Below are 14,878 nucleotides of genomic sequence, written 5' to 3'. Positions count from 1 at the left end.
GTGATACTGTTTAGTTTTCGACCGTCAAAGCAGATCCTGAAGGATCCATCCTTCTTCTTCGTTAACCAGAGCGGAGAACAGTAGGACGATGTTGAAGGTTCTATGATATTTAAAGCAAGCATCGAATCTACTTCCTTTTCTAAATCTGCCTGCCAGGCTTGAGGTATGGGGTACTGATATAATCTGAAAGGAGTGGGATTTCCCACTTCGATAGTGTGAGAGATTAACGACGTACGACCTAGTTTGTCTTTTGAAGAAAGAGTAGTAAATTTAGAGATCATACTCTCTAATTGCCTTTGTTCAGAGCTTGATAAACTAGCAAAATCGTGAATAGCACTAAGGGTAGATAAATTAAATTCAGATATGGAAAAAGAAAAATCAGAACAACTTAAGGTACTATTGAAAGCATTGAAAAAGTCCATACCTAAAATTATAGAATTCTGCACGGAAGGAATAACATAAAATGTAATTTCCCTACATAAATCTGCCACTGTGATTTTAATTTGGAGTTTGCCCGTAATGGACTGAACTGTACCATCTGCAGTAGATACTTGCAAAGATGAAATGGGCATAATGGGAATACTAGAATTTTTCAATAAATTTAACGAATGTGCCCCTATCAATGAAATATTAGAGCCACTATCTAACAAAGCTAAACACGATTGTCCTAAAATTTGAATAGGAAGATATGGCCTATTATCATTTTGTTTCCTAACTAATAACGAATTAATATCTAGATCTAAAGTATTTGGTTGTCTACAACCGTTATATGGAACTAACCCAGACGTATCATCATCATTAACAAAACTAGAATCTAATATAGATAATGGAACCACATTACTATCACAATTATTATTGTTACGTTGAACACTACCAATCAAAGAAGCGTTTGTAAATGACCATCTGTGATCATTTGAATCAAGCGAATCTAACGTATTATCTATAGAAATAAATTTCTGGTTTAATTTTGTTTTGTGGTGTGTGCTGCTTTCTTGAACGACACCCCTTTCCCTTTTCGTGAAGATGGGTTTGGGTTGCTGGATGTGCTTGGTCCAGCAGTTTCGTTTGACGATGGGGTTTGATTCCCTGATTGGATGTTGGACGGAGAAACGTTCAGGGGACGGACCTCCGACGTGTCGTTTCCCGAACACTTAGAACAGTTTCTTTTAAGGGTGTTCTCTCGGCCACAACCATGGCAGAAAATACGATTTTGAGGAATCCCACAATTGTAAAATGGGTGACCAGGCTGATCACAATTCCAGCAGACAAGAGAACTAACAACCGAAACATTATGTTCATGACCCTTATTTAGCCAAGAACGTTGCCTAAAGGAAGTTGGCTGAGAAGAAGAGTTAGAAGAGGATCGAGATGTGGATGGAGGTTGAGAAGACCAGGATAACGTTTCCTCCAAACGTTTGCATTTTATAGTAAGGTCATCAATGTTCTGAATGTCCATAAGAGCTAATTGTTGATGATAAAAGGGCAATAGACATTTAAGGATGATTTTAATTTTAGCTAAATCTGACAAAGGAGTGTCTAAACGACTACACATACCTAATATAGTATTAATAAACATAGTAACAGATTCCCCAGGTTTCTGCTTATGATTCTTAATTTGATCTAATAAATCATCCTGGAATGAATACGGAAGAAAATCCGACTTCAACTTTTTAATCAGATCAGACCAACAAGAAAAATTACCCCTGTTATTCATAAACCATGTAAAAGCGGTCCCGGTGAACAACTCAGCAGAAGCAGCAAACAAATCCTCTTCAGAAACACCTCTAGATATTCGAAGACATTCAACCCTTTCTAAAAATGACATCACATCAGTGTGCTGTTTTTCACCTGAAAATGAAATACCCCATTTGTGTACTTGAACAGGTTTGGAGTACGTAAAGCTAGGTACATTGACTGAAGCATTAGGAGTAGAGGTAGCAATGGGGTTAACTCTAGAATCAAGTTCACCCTCTAGTGTTAATATTTTAAGAGAAACAGACCTCTTGAACGGTTCCTGTTCTTCAGAAGGACAGTGTAGCAAGTGTACACGGGCAGAAATATGGCCTAGACGAGATGTTAATCGCGCATACTCTGTATCCTTTACAGTTCCCCTAAACTTTTCGATTTTTTTAGACAAGCTGTCCAATGTTTCAGTGATTCCTTTTTGTTGTTCCTCAAAAGGAAGGGATACAGCTGAAATTTGGAGAAAACTTCTATTGCCAGCTTCTTGTTTCAAAGCACCTCTCAAAAGATTGCGTTTTTTATCGACAGTTGTCGACTCCTCTGGCATTATGTCCCGAATCTTTAATTCATAATCCAATTCATCCACCAGAAGATGTTCAGCTTTAAAAGCACACATGATGAGAGCAAAGTTATTGACAAATAGTCCAAAGAACAGAAATATGAAAAATATGAAAATATGAAAGTTTGCACGCAAAATATATATAATATAAACCGAGAAAATATCAGCAACACACCAACAAAATCAAAATAGCCAGCAAAAAAAAAACATATATATATAATGCAGTATATAATCTAATAAATAAGATCAAATAAATATATAAGATCAAATAAATGGATAAATAATCCAATAAATATTGTATACTCAAGTAAACCTACTACCTAAATACTGGAAGTAAATTTTTTTATTTATATGTAACTTACCACCACTCTAGAAAAAATATATATCTATAATAATAATAATAATAATCAACACTTAGTTGTACCTCCAACTATACCACTATTGACTGAAGAAATAAAATTGTTATATGAATTATATTATTAATAGCAATATTAAATATAAGTTCCCAATAAAAATTCAAAATCTAACCCAGAATGTAAGCTGCACAAACATATACTATAATGAGGTCCCAAAATATAAACAAAAATCAAAACAGCGTTTAAGAATACCTGATATGTATCAGAAATTAAAAATAAAATAAATAAGTAACAATATGTGTATAGGATACCAAACGGAAATAACAAAGAGATTTCAGATAAAAGAGAAGAATTGACCTAAATGAATACTGTCTCAGACCAAAAATAAAGCCACCACGTTGGAAAGCCGATGTAACAACTAGCTGATGATTTTCTGTTGGAGTGAATGAAAAGGGAGTGGTAAACTCCAACAGAAGTAGTAAAAAGAAGAAGATCTACTTAATGTAGCCAAAGGACAAAAATGTGTGGCTTCTCCGTTGAAGAAGCTGGAGTAACTAAAATACAACTTTGTAGTAGTATTTGTATGGAAGGATGCCAAGACAAAGAATATCGAATTGATACAGGACTAGAGATGAGAAATCATTAATAGATAGATATAACTTGAATGGCTAGCTAAATATGTATGAGAAGGGCCACTTGACACTCAAGGAAGGATTCGGCCAATTTGCACGGCTATTTTTGGCCAGACAATAGATTAAAGGAAGTGACAATGATGGCTCGAAAAGAAGATATGAAGATAATGTTCAGAAAATAGATAGAGTAAATATAATAATATACTGAAAATAGAATGAATTTTTGGGCGCCAGAAGAAGGATAACTAGGTTAACGCTCTTCCAGGTATTCTACGCTGCTATAGAGTATGTTAAATTTGTAGTACAAGTATGTGAAAAGTTATTAAAGATTATTAAATTATAAAATATACTACTAAAAATAAAGGAGTAATAAGAAAAAAAAAATCACAATAAATGTATATTTATTGAATGTAACTACTAGATCTTTTTAACAATCTCTGAGTTAGGACAAGTAACTAGTGTGTAACTCTAACATGACAGGAAAAAGTGATACTAGTGAAAGTCAATTACAAAATCATCATACAACTATGATCTAAGAATACTCTTTATAAGGTTAGAAAAACTGACTACGGGTACCTCTAATACAGGAAGTACAACTTACAACTAGGTTAGTAGAACCCTCACCAAATAATAATTGTACGTTTATAATACGTACACCTTAATTAAATACTACCTGATACTATATATAACATATAAATACCTCACTGTGAGTGGGACAGGCACAAGCCTTATTGAATAAATAAACCTACGAGTGGATACACAGATCCTTTTCCTAACTCGTGGTTTATAATAGTAATAATAACAAGTGAAACCAAAAACTAATCTGAGGGATTAGAATCCAGAAGTTCATATGAATTTAATAAATTAAAGTTAAAGTTAAATAAAGTTAATAAGTTAAAGTTAAGTAAAGTTAATAAGTTCAAGTTAAATAAAGTTAATAATTACAATTTTGACTAATATGTGAAGTTAATTTTAAAAAATTTAATTAAACATATACTAAAATAATGGAATGAGTTTAAATAATTCTACAAAAGTGGAACACAGCCTAAAAATAATCAAGATAAGAGTACCGACTACTATTATCAGGGAAAATATCTGAGCTCAGAAATTTATACCTTTATAGATTGCAGAGTGTTGGGGAACGCTATCAATTAAATATTATGTTGTAAAGAAAAAAACCTATAAAAAATATAAAGCAGGAAAAATGTGTGTGCAATTGAACTATAAAAAAAAAATGTACTAAATATCACAAAACCAGTCTGTCTTTAATAAGAGCACAGTAAATGTTCCCAAACAAACCACTCTTTCCTAATCTTGAAGTTGATGTAATGAGCACCCAAGGGTGCTAACTCTCGCTAGCAGCTGTCCTGCTGGAGGTACAGGAGAGGAAGACTGGTAGAAAGCAGCTGAAGGTACTCAAAACTGTTGGAAAGCAGCTGGAGGTACTCAAAAAAAAGAAAATGTGGAAATAATCCAGGCTGGTCGCCTATTGATTGTTTCTCTCTGTGTGGTCTGGCCTTGGTGTTGTTGTAGGGTGGCTTTAAGATTTCATGGTAGGTGCTAAAAAAAAACACAGTGTGGTGTTACTACCAATCTACCAATGTCAAAAAAAAGAAGCAAGAGATACGAGGAGGTGTTTTTATTCCTATGGGAATAAGAAGAAATAGGTCATTAAGTCCAAAAACTTGAATGACTAGACAGCTTGACCTTTTATCAGGTTGCTATCAGATGACCTTGGTCAAATAACACAAGTAATTTCCAATTGAAATACAAAATATAATTACTGTGAAAGAATATTTTATTATAATATATACACCGGTATATAGATATATTATACAAGGATGAAATATAGTAAGACTAAGCGATGGATACTTATTTGATCATCGTTCAAAAGATAGGAGTTCTGTAGACTTGAAAGGAATATAAAAAATGGAGTTTAAATTAGCTCTATTTTCCAACTGGAAGCACAAATTAACAACGAATATTGAATTATCTCTAGATGAGTTTGATCCATGAAAATAAAACATAAAAACCATGAAAATAGACTATGTGAAACTTAGTTAGCAAATGTCAAGGACTTCCAAAATGGCTGAATAAAATACTTAATAAAATGTGTATTTACCGGGGTAGAACTCATTGGATATAGTATGCTCTAAAATTCTTCAAATCCACTGCTGCTGGATAACTTCACTATACTTTTATTGTAATATTTAATCAATTTGGAACTGAGAATTAGAGGTGAATAATTGAGTCTAATGACCCCGCACACTACGATTCAGACCGAACACTCGAGAAACAATGGCAATCCAAGGCTCACGTTCACAGCTGAATCCTTCGTACCCCTCTACTAAGCATTGGCTGTCAAAGTGGGGAAACCAATGTTGCCACGTTTTAAATGTGACGTCATCAAGCATTTAAAAATTCTGAGATGGGTTTAAGTTCTATTTGAATAAACATTGAAAGAAAATAATTCTGAAAATAATTAAATAATATTTTGGATAGTTAAATAATATCTTCCCATCAATAATCGATTCTATAAGGGGCGGAACGTCACACTATTCTTAGATCTTCTTCACCTTTTTTTGTCATCGTTGTAATTTCCATTGAGTACATGATAACTGGTCTGATTAGTGTCTTACATATTCTGATTTTTGTTTGTCTGCTGATGTTTTTGGATCTGAGTAATTGCTTATTCCTTCCAAAAGATTGATTACCCTTCTGGAGACTCTCTTGTATTCTATCTTTGCTGCTGTTTCCTATTGTTACACCCATAGGTGTAACCAGGATGATCCTAAGGGGGGTTACAACTACCTGAAAGGGGGGGTTACAACTACTGGAAGGTCTCTGAAGGGTATGGTGTTAAGCGTATTGAGCTCAAAGTACATCCCAATGGGGGGGTTATAACCCCCAAAACCCCCTGGTTACGCCTATGGTTACACCTAGGTAGTTGAACTTGGTTACTTCTTCAAATTTATATTTTTCCGTTATAATTAGTCCCCTTCCAGCTTTCCCGTTCAATTTCGTGTATTTAGTTTTGTTTTCATTATTTACTAACTTCACCTTTTTTGCCATCCAGCTTGTTTATGGCTTTTATTAAGGCTTTTTTTCTGTGCTACAACTGTTAAATCATCCACATAAGCGATAATTTGTGTTCCATTTAGGATTATGTATATCCTTTCCGTTTAGTTTTGCTTCTCTCAAAACATGCTCCAAAATTAGGTTAAACAGCGTGGGAGAGATTGGGTCTCCTTGCTTCACACCACTAATGATATTAACTTTGTCTGATATTTGAGCCTGAAATTTGATTTTTCTTTGGGACTTCTGCAGGCATATCTGCTGTAATTTTATCAGTTTGTGTGGGATTCCTATCTTCTAATGCTGTATTTGGTTCTATTTATGGAGTCGAAGGCCCTTCTAAAGTCAATAAAAGTTATATGTGGGTTCTTATTATATTCCCTATATTTCTCTATTATTTTTTGTTCTACTATGTCTATTGCGTTTATGGTTGATCTTCCTGGACGGAAACCGTTCTGATAATCTCCTATTATATTCTTTGCCTGTGCTTTTAGTTGATGGTTTACTAAATTGGCTATGAACTTGTTGACTGTATTAGGTAGTGTAATAGTCTTATAGTTGGAATATTTCTTTTTGTCCCCGTTTTTGTGTATTTGAGTGATAATTCCTGCCTTCCATTCTACCGGAATCTCTTCCTTGTCCCATATTTGTTTCAATTGAAAAATTACACTCTTCACGTTGCACTGTGGTTCCAGATGCCGAAAACGTGGTCATGAATCTTTAAAATTGTATATTATTTTTATTTTTATAGACATTATTTTTTTGAAAATCAAATTGGTCGATCCAACATGGCGGATAAAAATTTCAAATATCAATCAAAATGCATATCTATTTGTTAAATTTGGTAATTTAAGGTCATTGATTACAAACCGAACATTATTTTTTTGAAAAACAAAATGGCGGCTCCAATATGGCAGAAAGAAATTCATCATCATCATTTGGATCTACAACTCTATGTGAGTCTTGGCCGTGTTTATTATTTCCCTCCATTGTTGTCGGTCCTGAGCAGCTATTTCCCATTGCTGTACTCCCATTTTGCGTAGATTACTGGCTACTGCGTCCTTCCATCTATTTCTTGGGCGACCAACTGACCTTTTTCCATCGGGCCTTTCCCATAATGTGGCGTTCAGAAATCTTTCGTCACTTGATCTTAGCACGTGACCCGCCCATCGTATTCTGTTTGCTTTAATGTAGCGTACTATATTTTCATCTCCATATATTGTCTGGAGTTCATCATTGTGTCTTCTTCTCCATTCTCCTGCTGTTTCTTCTCTGCAAGGCCCACAGATAGTCCGCAGTATCTTTCTTTAAAATACCAGAATTTTTGTCGTTTCCCGCTGATTCAGAGTCCATGTTTCGCTTCCATACGTTATTGTGGGATGAATTATTGTCTTATATACTCTTATTTTTGCTGGTCTTCAGAATATTTTTGATTTAAGTAGGGTCCTTAATGAGTAATATGCCCTGTTTCCTGCAATGATCTTGGCTGCCACGTCCTTTTCATATTTATTTTCAGATGTTATGATTGCTCCCAGGTACTTAAATTCTTTGACGAGTTCTTTGATGAAAGAAATTCGAAAATCTTATTTAAAACGCATATTTTTTGAAATTTTATATTATTAGGGACTTTGGAAATTGCTGATTACCAATACATTTTCTTTTTGAAGTACAAGATACACAACCCATTAGTTATGTACAACCGCCCACACATACGCAACAATCGCCAGCATCATGTAATATGCGACATTTCACACTATTATATTTAAATAACTGCCAGCAATGCATAGGCCAGGGCTTCCCAAACTTATTCGTACTGTGACGCCCTTGAGACTTTGCTATTTTTTGCGACGCCCCTCAACCCAACCCACAATAATACTTACCAATTTCAGTACTAGCCTAGTAGCAGGTTATTTATAATTTTTATAGAAATTAAGAAAGAAATCAAAACATAGGCACAAAAATAAAAAGGGATATTTATTTATGTAACTGGTTGGATAATGTAAGGGATGTGCTTGCTTTTTTTAACCATAGCTTATGAAACCGGGGCTGCAATTTGGAAATTGTCACTCTAATTTCTTTTTCTAAGTTTATGTTTGACCTGTACTTGTTTTTAATTACTGCAACTGCAGAAAAGCCCGTTTCGCACAAGTACGAAATCGCAAATGGTAATAAAACCTTTAATGCAGCAGTGCTGATGGCATGATAATTATGAGAAACTGAGCTCCAAAATTCAAATAGGTCCTTGTCGTGTTGAAGCTTTAGGCTGGAATCACTGGACAATTCTGGCGGTTGTTCTTCTTCCTCTGTTGAAAGTGTCGATGGTGTGAATGACTAGGGAGGGATTCTGTCTGACTCAGTCCTATTGCTCCAGATTTTTGGGAAAACATTTCTCAGTGTTCGTTCAATGATAACATGTGTTGTGTAAAAATATTTTTTAAAGAGGAGCCGAGGATTTCTATCGATTGTTTTGTAGAATACCTTGTAAAGTAGGAAAACAGTCAATTTCTTAATCTTCTAATTTTCTCTTCCATAAGACAACTTCCGAAACCCAGTAATTTTATCTGCCAATTGCAGGATATGAGTATTATTTCCCTGTAAATACTTATTAAGATCATTTAATTTGTTAAATATATCACAAGTCACAGGGGTATGCTAATTTTATTATAAACTCTGAATTAATAAAGTTTTGCGCATCATTATGCGATTCTGCATGACATGCAGATACATGTAAAATTTCATTTTTTTAATTCATATACACGTGCGAGTACATTGCCTTTGGACAGCCAACGAGAGTTGCAATAATAAATTAAAGAGGTGAGTTCGGCCCCCATTTCTTCACAATGTTTATGGAAAAGACTCGATTTCATGAGTCATGTTTTAATGTAGTTCACCACTTTAATAATGCTATCCATCACAACACTTAATTCAGGTGTAATGTTCTTTACTGCTAAGGCCTATGTATGACGCAATGTGTCCATTTTACACTTGAAGCCTTGGTTTGGATGAGAGCTTGTAGTCCTGCATACCATCCAGACAAATATATTTTCTGTATTAAAAGTCCGCGCTGACACGCGACGCCCCTGAGACAACGCCGCGACGCCCCAGGGCGTCGCGACGCATAGTTTGGGAAGCCCTGGCATAGGCAATTAAAGGCAGCTGATCCAATGTGATTCTGTATCTTGTGACTATACATTTTGGGATTAACAAAGATTTATCGCAGATTTATGCAGAATTATGTAGGTACTTTTTGAATGTGTTTTTACAAAATTTTGAATATTTCAAGATATTTGTACTGTTTGTTCATTAACAAATTTGATGCGTTTACTGTTATCAAATCTTTAGTCAACCTGTATCTTACATTTATACTTACTAGAAAAAGAAGAATCTGCTTTACAGCAATAAAATTGATAAACTACAAAACGTTTTACAGGGTTTTTAATATACGCGTTCTTCTTGACTTTCACTTCCGGCCAAATAAAGGTCATACATTTTTCACTTGTCCCGGAGTTATGAATAAGCATAGATCCGGTCCGTTCCTTATACCTGAGTATTACGATTCTACGATAGTATGAGAAAATAACTTTAAACATAAAAATCCGTACGTAAGGACTCCTTATTTTACCCCATGACCACGTTTTTTAGCATTTGGAACCACAAGTCCTGGATAAAACCGTGGAATATGCTGTAGTGTTTCTGCCATATCGATTTTTGTATACATAATGAGAACTAAACCGGTCTCGTGTTATGGTTGTTACAAAGCGAAAGTATTTTTAGGAAGATTTCAAATTATACAAAATGTAAAACACAGACAAAAGGAATTTACGAAAAAATAATATTTTTATTTTTCTCCCGCCATCAAAGGGACTATGCAGTGGAAAATTTCCAAATTTTTTATTGGAATGCAGAAAAGCGTATATTTGATACAAGAGTAATTGTTTCACGTAAATAATTTAGTTCTGGAAATGTATATTTTAACCTTTATACATCACAAATCTATGAGAAGTAGAAAATTAAAAAGCTTTTGCAATAATTACAAGTTTTAAAATTACTGTTATAAATCTGTTTAGAGCAATGATACAATGATTACCAGCCATTATTCTCGCTTGGATATCTTCTTTCTTCTGTCCATTCCATATATTTAGTCTTTTCTTCGTTTATGTATATCCCTTTCATTCTCGCTCCCGCCTCTAGTCTTTTTAATATTTCTTTTAATTCTTGTTTACTTCTGGTTATCAGTACTATATCATCAACGAATGCCAAGCATTGGTGTTTTCGTTGACATACAAGTCCTCTCCTGTTAATTTCGGCTTCTCTGATGACACTGAATAAGAATGATTACAGTCTGTCACTCTGTCGCACCCCTTTATCTACCTCAAACTTATCTGTTTCCTTTCCAATTATTTTAACCTTATTCTCTGTTTCTCTAAGTGTCAATTTTAGCATTTTTATTAATTTTTCACTAATTCCAATTTCACATAGTCCTTATATACAGTCGGAAAAATGAAAGAATACCCATGAACGATCATATCAATCACATATTTTGTATTTGCTGTTTTTTTTTCACACATAACAAACGAGAGAGATAGATTATTAATAATCTGAATAGTATGTGATTGATGTGATCGTTCATGGTATTCTTTCATTTTTCCGACTGTGTTTCTTTTCGTTTTACTCTGTCGAAAACTGGTTTCAGGTCGTTGGGCCACTGTAAATGTCCCGATTCGTAGTTTTCCGCTTGTATTTCACGCAGCAAAAAAATTTTATCTACTGTGCTGCTCACTCTTCGGATACACATTGATATCCTATGGCATTATCTATCTTTTGTGTTATCTTGTCTTTTATTTTACTGCAAGTATTTTATATGCAATGTTTAGTAGCGCTATTCCCCTGTAATTACGGCATATACTTTTTTCGCTTTTTTTGTGAATTGGGCACAGTGTGGCTTCAGTCCATTCTTTTTGTATGTGTTCTTCCCAAATTTCTTTTAATAACTTTTCTAAATGCTTAATTAGTACTGCTCCTCCATATTTAAATATATTTCAGCTGTTATTTCATCAGTTCTTGTTTTTCTTTAGTTTCTCTATTATTTCTTTTATTCCTTTTTCATAAGGCGGTCTTTCCTCTGTTTTTTCTTGTTTAGTATTTTCATTCAGTTCTTCCTCTTCTTTTTCTTCTTCTTCATATTCTGTCGTGGATATTTTATTTAGAAACTCTGCGAAGTATTCTTTCCATATGATTAACTATTTAGATGGGAAATAAGCCACAATTAAATTGAAAAAATAATTTTATTAACGTTTCGAAACCCAAATGGGGTTTCCCATCTAAATAGTTAATCATAAAAATGCCACAAGGAAATAGCTTTAGCACAACATTCTTTCCATATGTTCAGTATTTCCTCGTCGCTTACTAAATTTCTTCCGTCTTGGCTTCTGTAGTTTACAGGTTTTATTTGGTAACCCCTTTCTCATTTTTTACTCCCTGATACTTACTTAATTAAGCCGTCCCCTTTTACCTTACAGTGTCGAGGTAAGTGAAGATATCAGACGTCTCCATGCCTTTCGGTCAGTAGCTAGTCTCTCTACTTCTCTCCACCCCATATTTCTTATGCTACTCCTGGATATAAGTTTCTAATTTCTCCATTTTTAAAACTTTCCTCTATGTTTTTCAATTTATCTTCATTTCATTTTCTTTTCTTTGATCTTATGATTATTTTGGCTCGTTTTCTTTGTTCGTTGTATTTTATCTCAATCTGGTGTTTTTACTTGAGTCATCAAACCTAGGACATCTTTAGTATTTGCCGATAGCGCCACAATTCGAATGCTTCTAATTTATTTACCATTATGTGCTTAACGTCCATGTCTCACAACCGTACAATAGAATAGACCACACATTTCAGGACTTTCTTGCGAATATGCATTGACAGGTTTTTGTTACAAGAAATTGGTTTCCAGGTCATAAGAGTTTTATGGGAAATTTCGATCCTGGTTATTATCTCTTCATCAGATTTTCCTCTCCATTAAAAGAAAGCAGACTTTGATCTATATTAATCTTTCTAACCGCCATTCACTTTGTAAATTATCTGCAAGAAGAGCTGTATCGTCAGCGTATCTGATATTGTTAATTACTTCTCCGCCTAGTCTTTTACTCCCTCTTGACATTCATCCAAAGGCTCCTTAAATATTTCTTCAGAATATAGAGTTAAAACACTGGGTGACAAAACATACCACGTCGTACTCCACGTTTGATGGGTAGTTTTTTAGTACCCAGACTTTGAATAGAAATTATTTTATTGTACTATAAGTATTTTAGCAGTCTTATAACGTAGAGGTCAAGTCCTGTTGCCCGCAGGCAATCGAAAACTGTGTCCTGTTGGACTCGGTCAAATGCATTGTCGAAGTTGATGAAACAAACATAAACACGTTATATCGTAATTCTGAACATTTTTGTAAGAGAACGAGCATACAAAATAGTACCTCTTATTTCCTAGACCAACCTGGACCAAATTTATAAATTCAAATTGATTATTACCCATTCTACTTTCACACAGAAGAATAGTCGGTTTTGTATAATTACTAAAAGTATGTTAAGTATGTGGCTCAACAAACTGATTAGTTTAAAATTGCTACAGTTGGTGGGCCTGCTTTTTTTTGGTAATTTTAAAAACAGTGACTCCAATGACTAACGGAAACCGCCTTCTTCACAACCTATTAATTTAAAAGGGAAGTAATGATTTGGGCTTCGAAACGTTAATAAATTCATTTTTTAGTAAAATTGTGGCTAATTTCCCATAGAAAATACTTAGTTATAAAAATGCCACAAGGAAATAGCTTCAGAACAAAAGTAAAGATGGGTTAGATCTGATTACATAACAGGGCCTCTACTATGTGCTTCTACGTATTTCGGCTTTAACTTAGCCTCATCGGAGCACCTTTATAGAGCACATAGTAGCTCTGTTCTGTAATCAAATCTGAATCATTTTTACTTTAATTTTATTTTTATTCACTTCTGTGGGTATAAGCTAAAAATTGTTATTATGGTGAACGACAAGTCATGGAAGCAATTATAGATCCCTTTGTCGACTAATTCACCACTGTTCTGCTTTGTATTTTCCATCTTAATAAACGTAGAAGATAATAATTCAAATTTAAGTTACTGCCTCTTTTGGCCAACTATTAATTTATTTTGGTTAAGAGATCTACAGTTTATTATTTTTTACATTATTCTATATTTTTTAGCTATACTGCTCTATATGTATAAATATATTTTGTTCTAGGTATGTCTGCTTTTGCTATCACAATTATGGCTTCATGACAACCAGGAGGAACTATTTCGTTAATTATTTGTTTATATTATGTAAGTACACAAATAGAGTATGTATTTTTTGCTTTTATCCAAAAAATGTAAAAATTGGCTGGTGTATTTTCTGCTCTTTAGTGTATAAATTATGGTAAATTTTAAATTAATTAGATGGTACAAATCACTTCTTGTGTGAGGTTGAAATGATTTCCATGTGGCATGTTTTAAACATGTCTGTGTATAAACTAAATAAATTATGAAAGATGAAGTTAGTTTTCAATTCTAATAGCAAAATTAATAATATTGAAAATATTAAAAATATTACTAAAAGATTTTTAAATTGAAAACTTATTGGTACAGGTACAGAATAAAAATGGTATATATTTTTATTAAATAAATTATGTTTATATGGGATTAAGCCAAAGTTATTGATTGTAACGAAAAATGAAAGGTATACCTAACCCCCTTCTATATTAAGAAAAAACAAACATAATTAAATGTCAGAAACTGAGAACTTTATTTCAACTTTAGACAAAGTTAAAATTTTAAAGTTTGAATCCATTGTCAAGACAGTGTTTCAAAACTTTTATAAAATCTTAAAACTGTTAAGGGAACGAAGTATCACAATTCAGATTTATTTTGAAATGTAAAGCTATTGTGTAAACATAATACCTGAATAGAAACGTTGTCGTAACAAATTGACATACGAAACATTAGTAGGTTAAAGCGCTTTGATGTCGGTATTGCCAGGATAATTTTGTAGTAAGGAGAAACAATCTAAATTGGCTTCAAGATACATGAATAATGCACGTTGTTATTTTGGTACTAATAAGAAATGACCTCTGAGCATATGGTCGATTACCGATAAAATAAAATTTAATATAAAACTTAAAATCGCAACAAATATTCGCACGAGTATTACTATAGAGTATGCTGCAAATGTCTGGAATAAATTCGATATTTGGTAAAGCGGCGACTTTAAGGAAAAATTCCGAAACAGGTCGATTTTTTTTAAATTGCGATATCTTGGCATATATTTCACATGAGTGGCGTCATCCTTATGGACGTGATGACGTAATCGATGATTTTTTTAAATGAGACTAGGGGTTGTGTGATAGCTCATTTGTAAGGGTATTCAATTCTGTATTCATTCGTATAAATATTAACATAATTGTTTATACACAGTGTCCAAATTTTTTTTTAAATTAAATTAATTG

This window comes from Diabrotica virgifera, chromosome 8, assembly GCF_917563875.1.
Source record: "Diabrotica virgifera virgifera chromosome 8, PGI_DIABVI_V3a".
NCBI classification, from domain to species: domain Eukaryota; kingdom Metazoa; phylum Arthropoda; class Insecta; order Coleoptera; family Chrysomelidae; genus Diabrotica; species Diabrotica virgifera.
Note: the sequence above shows the minus strand (reverse complement) of the source record.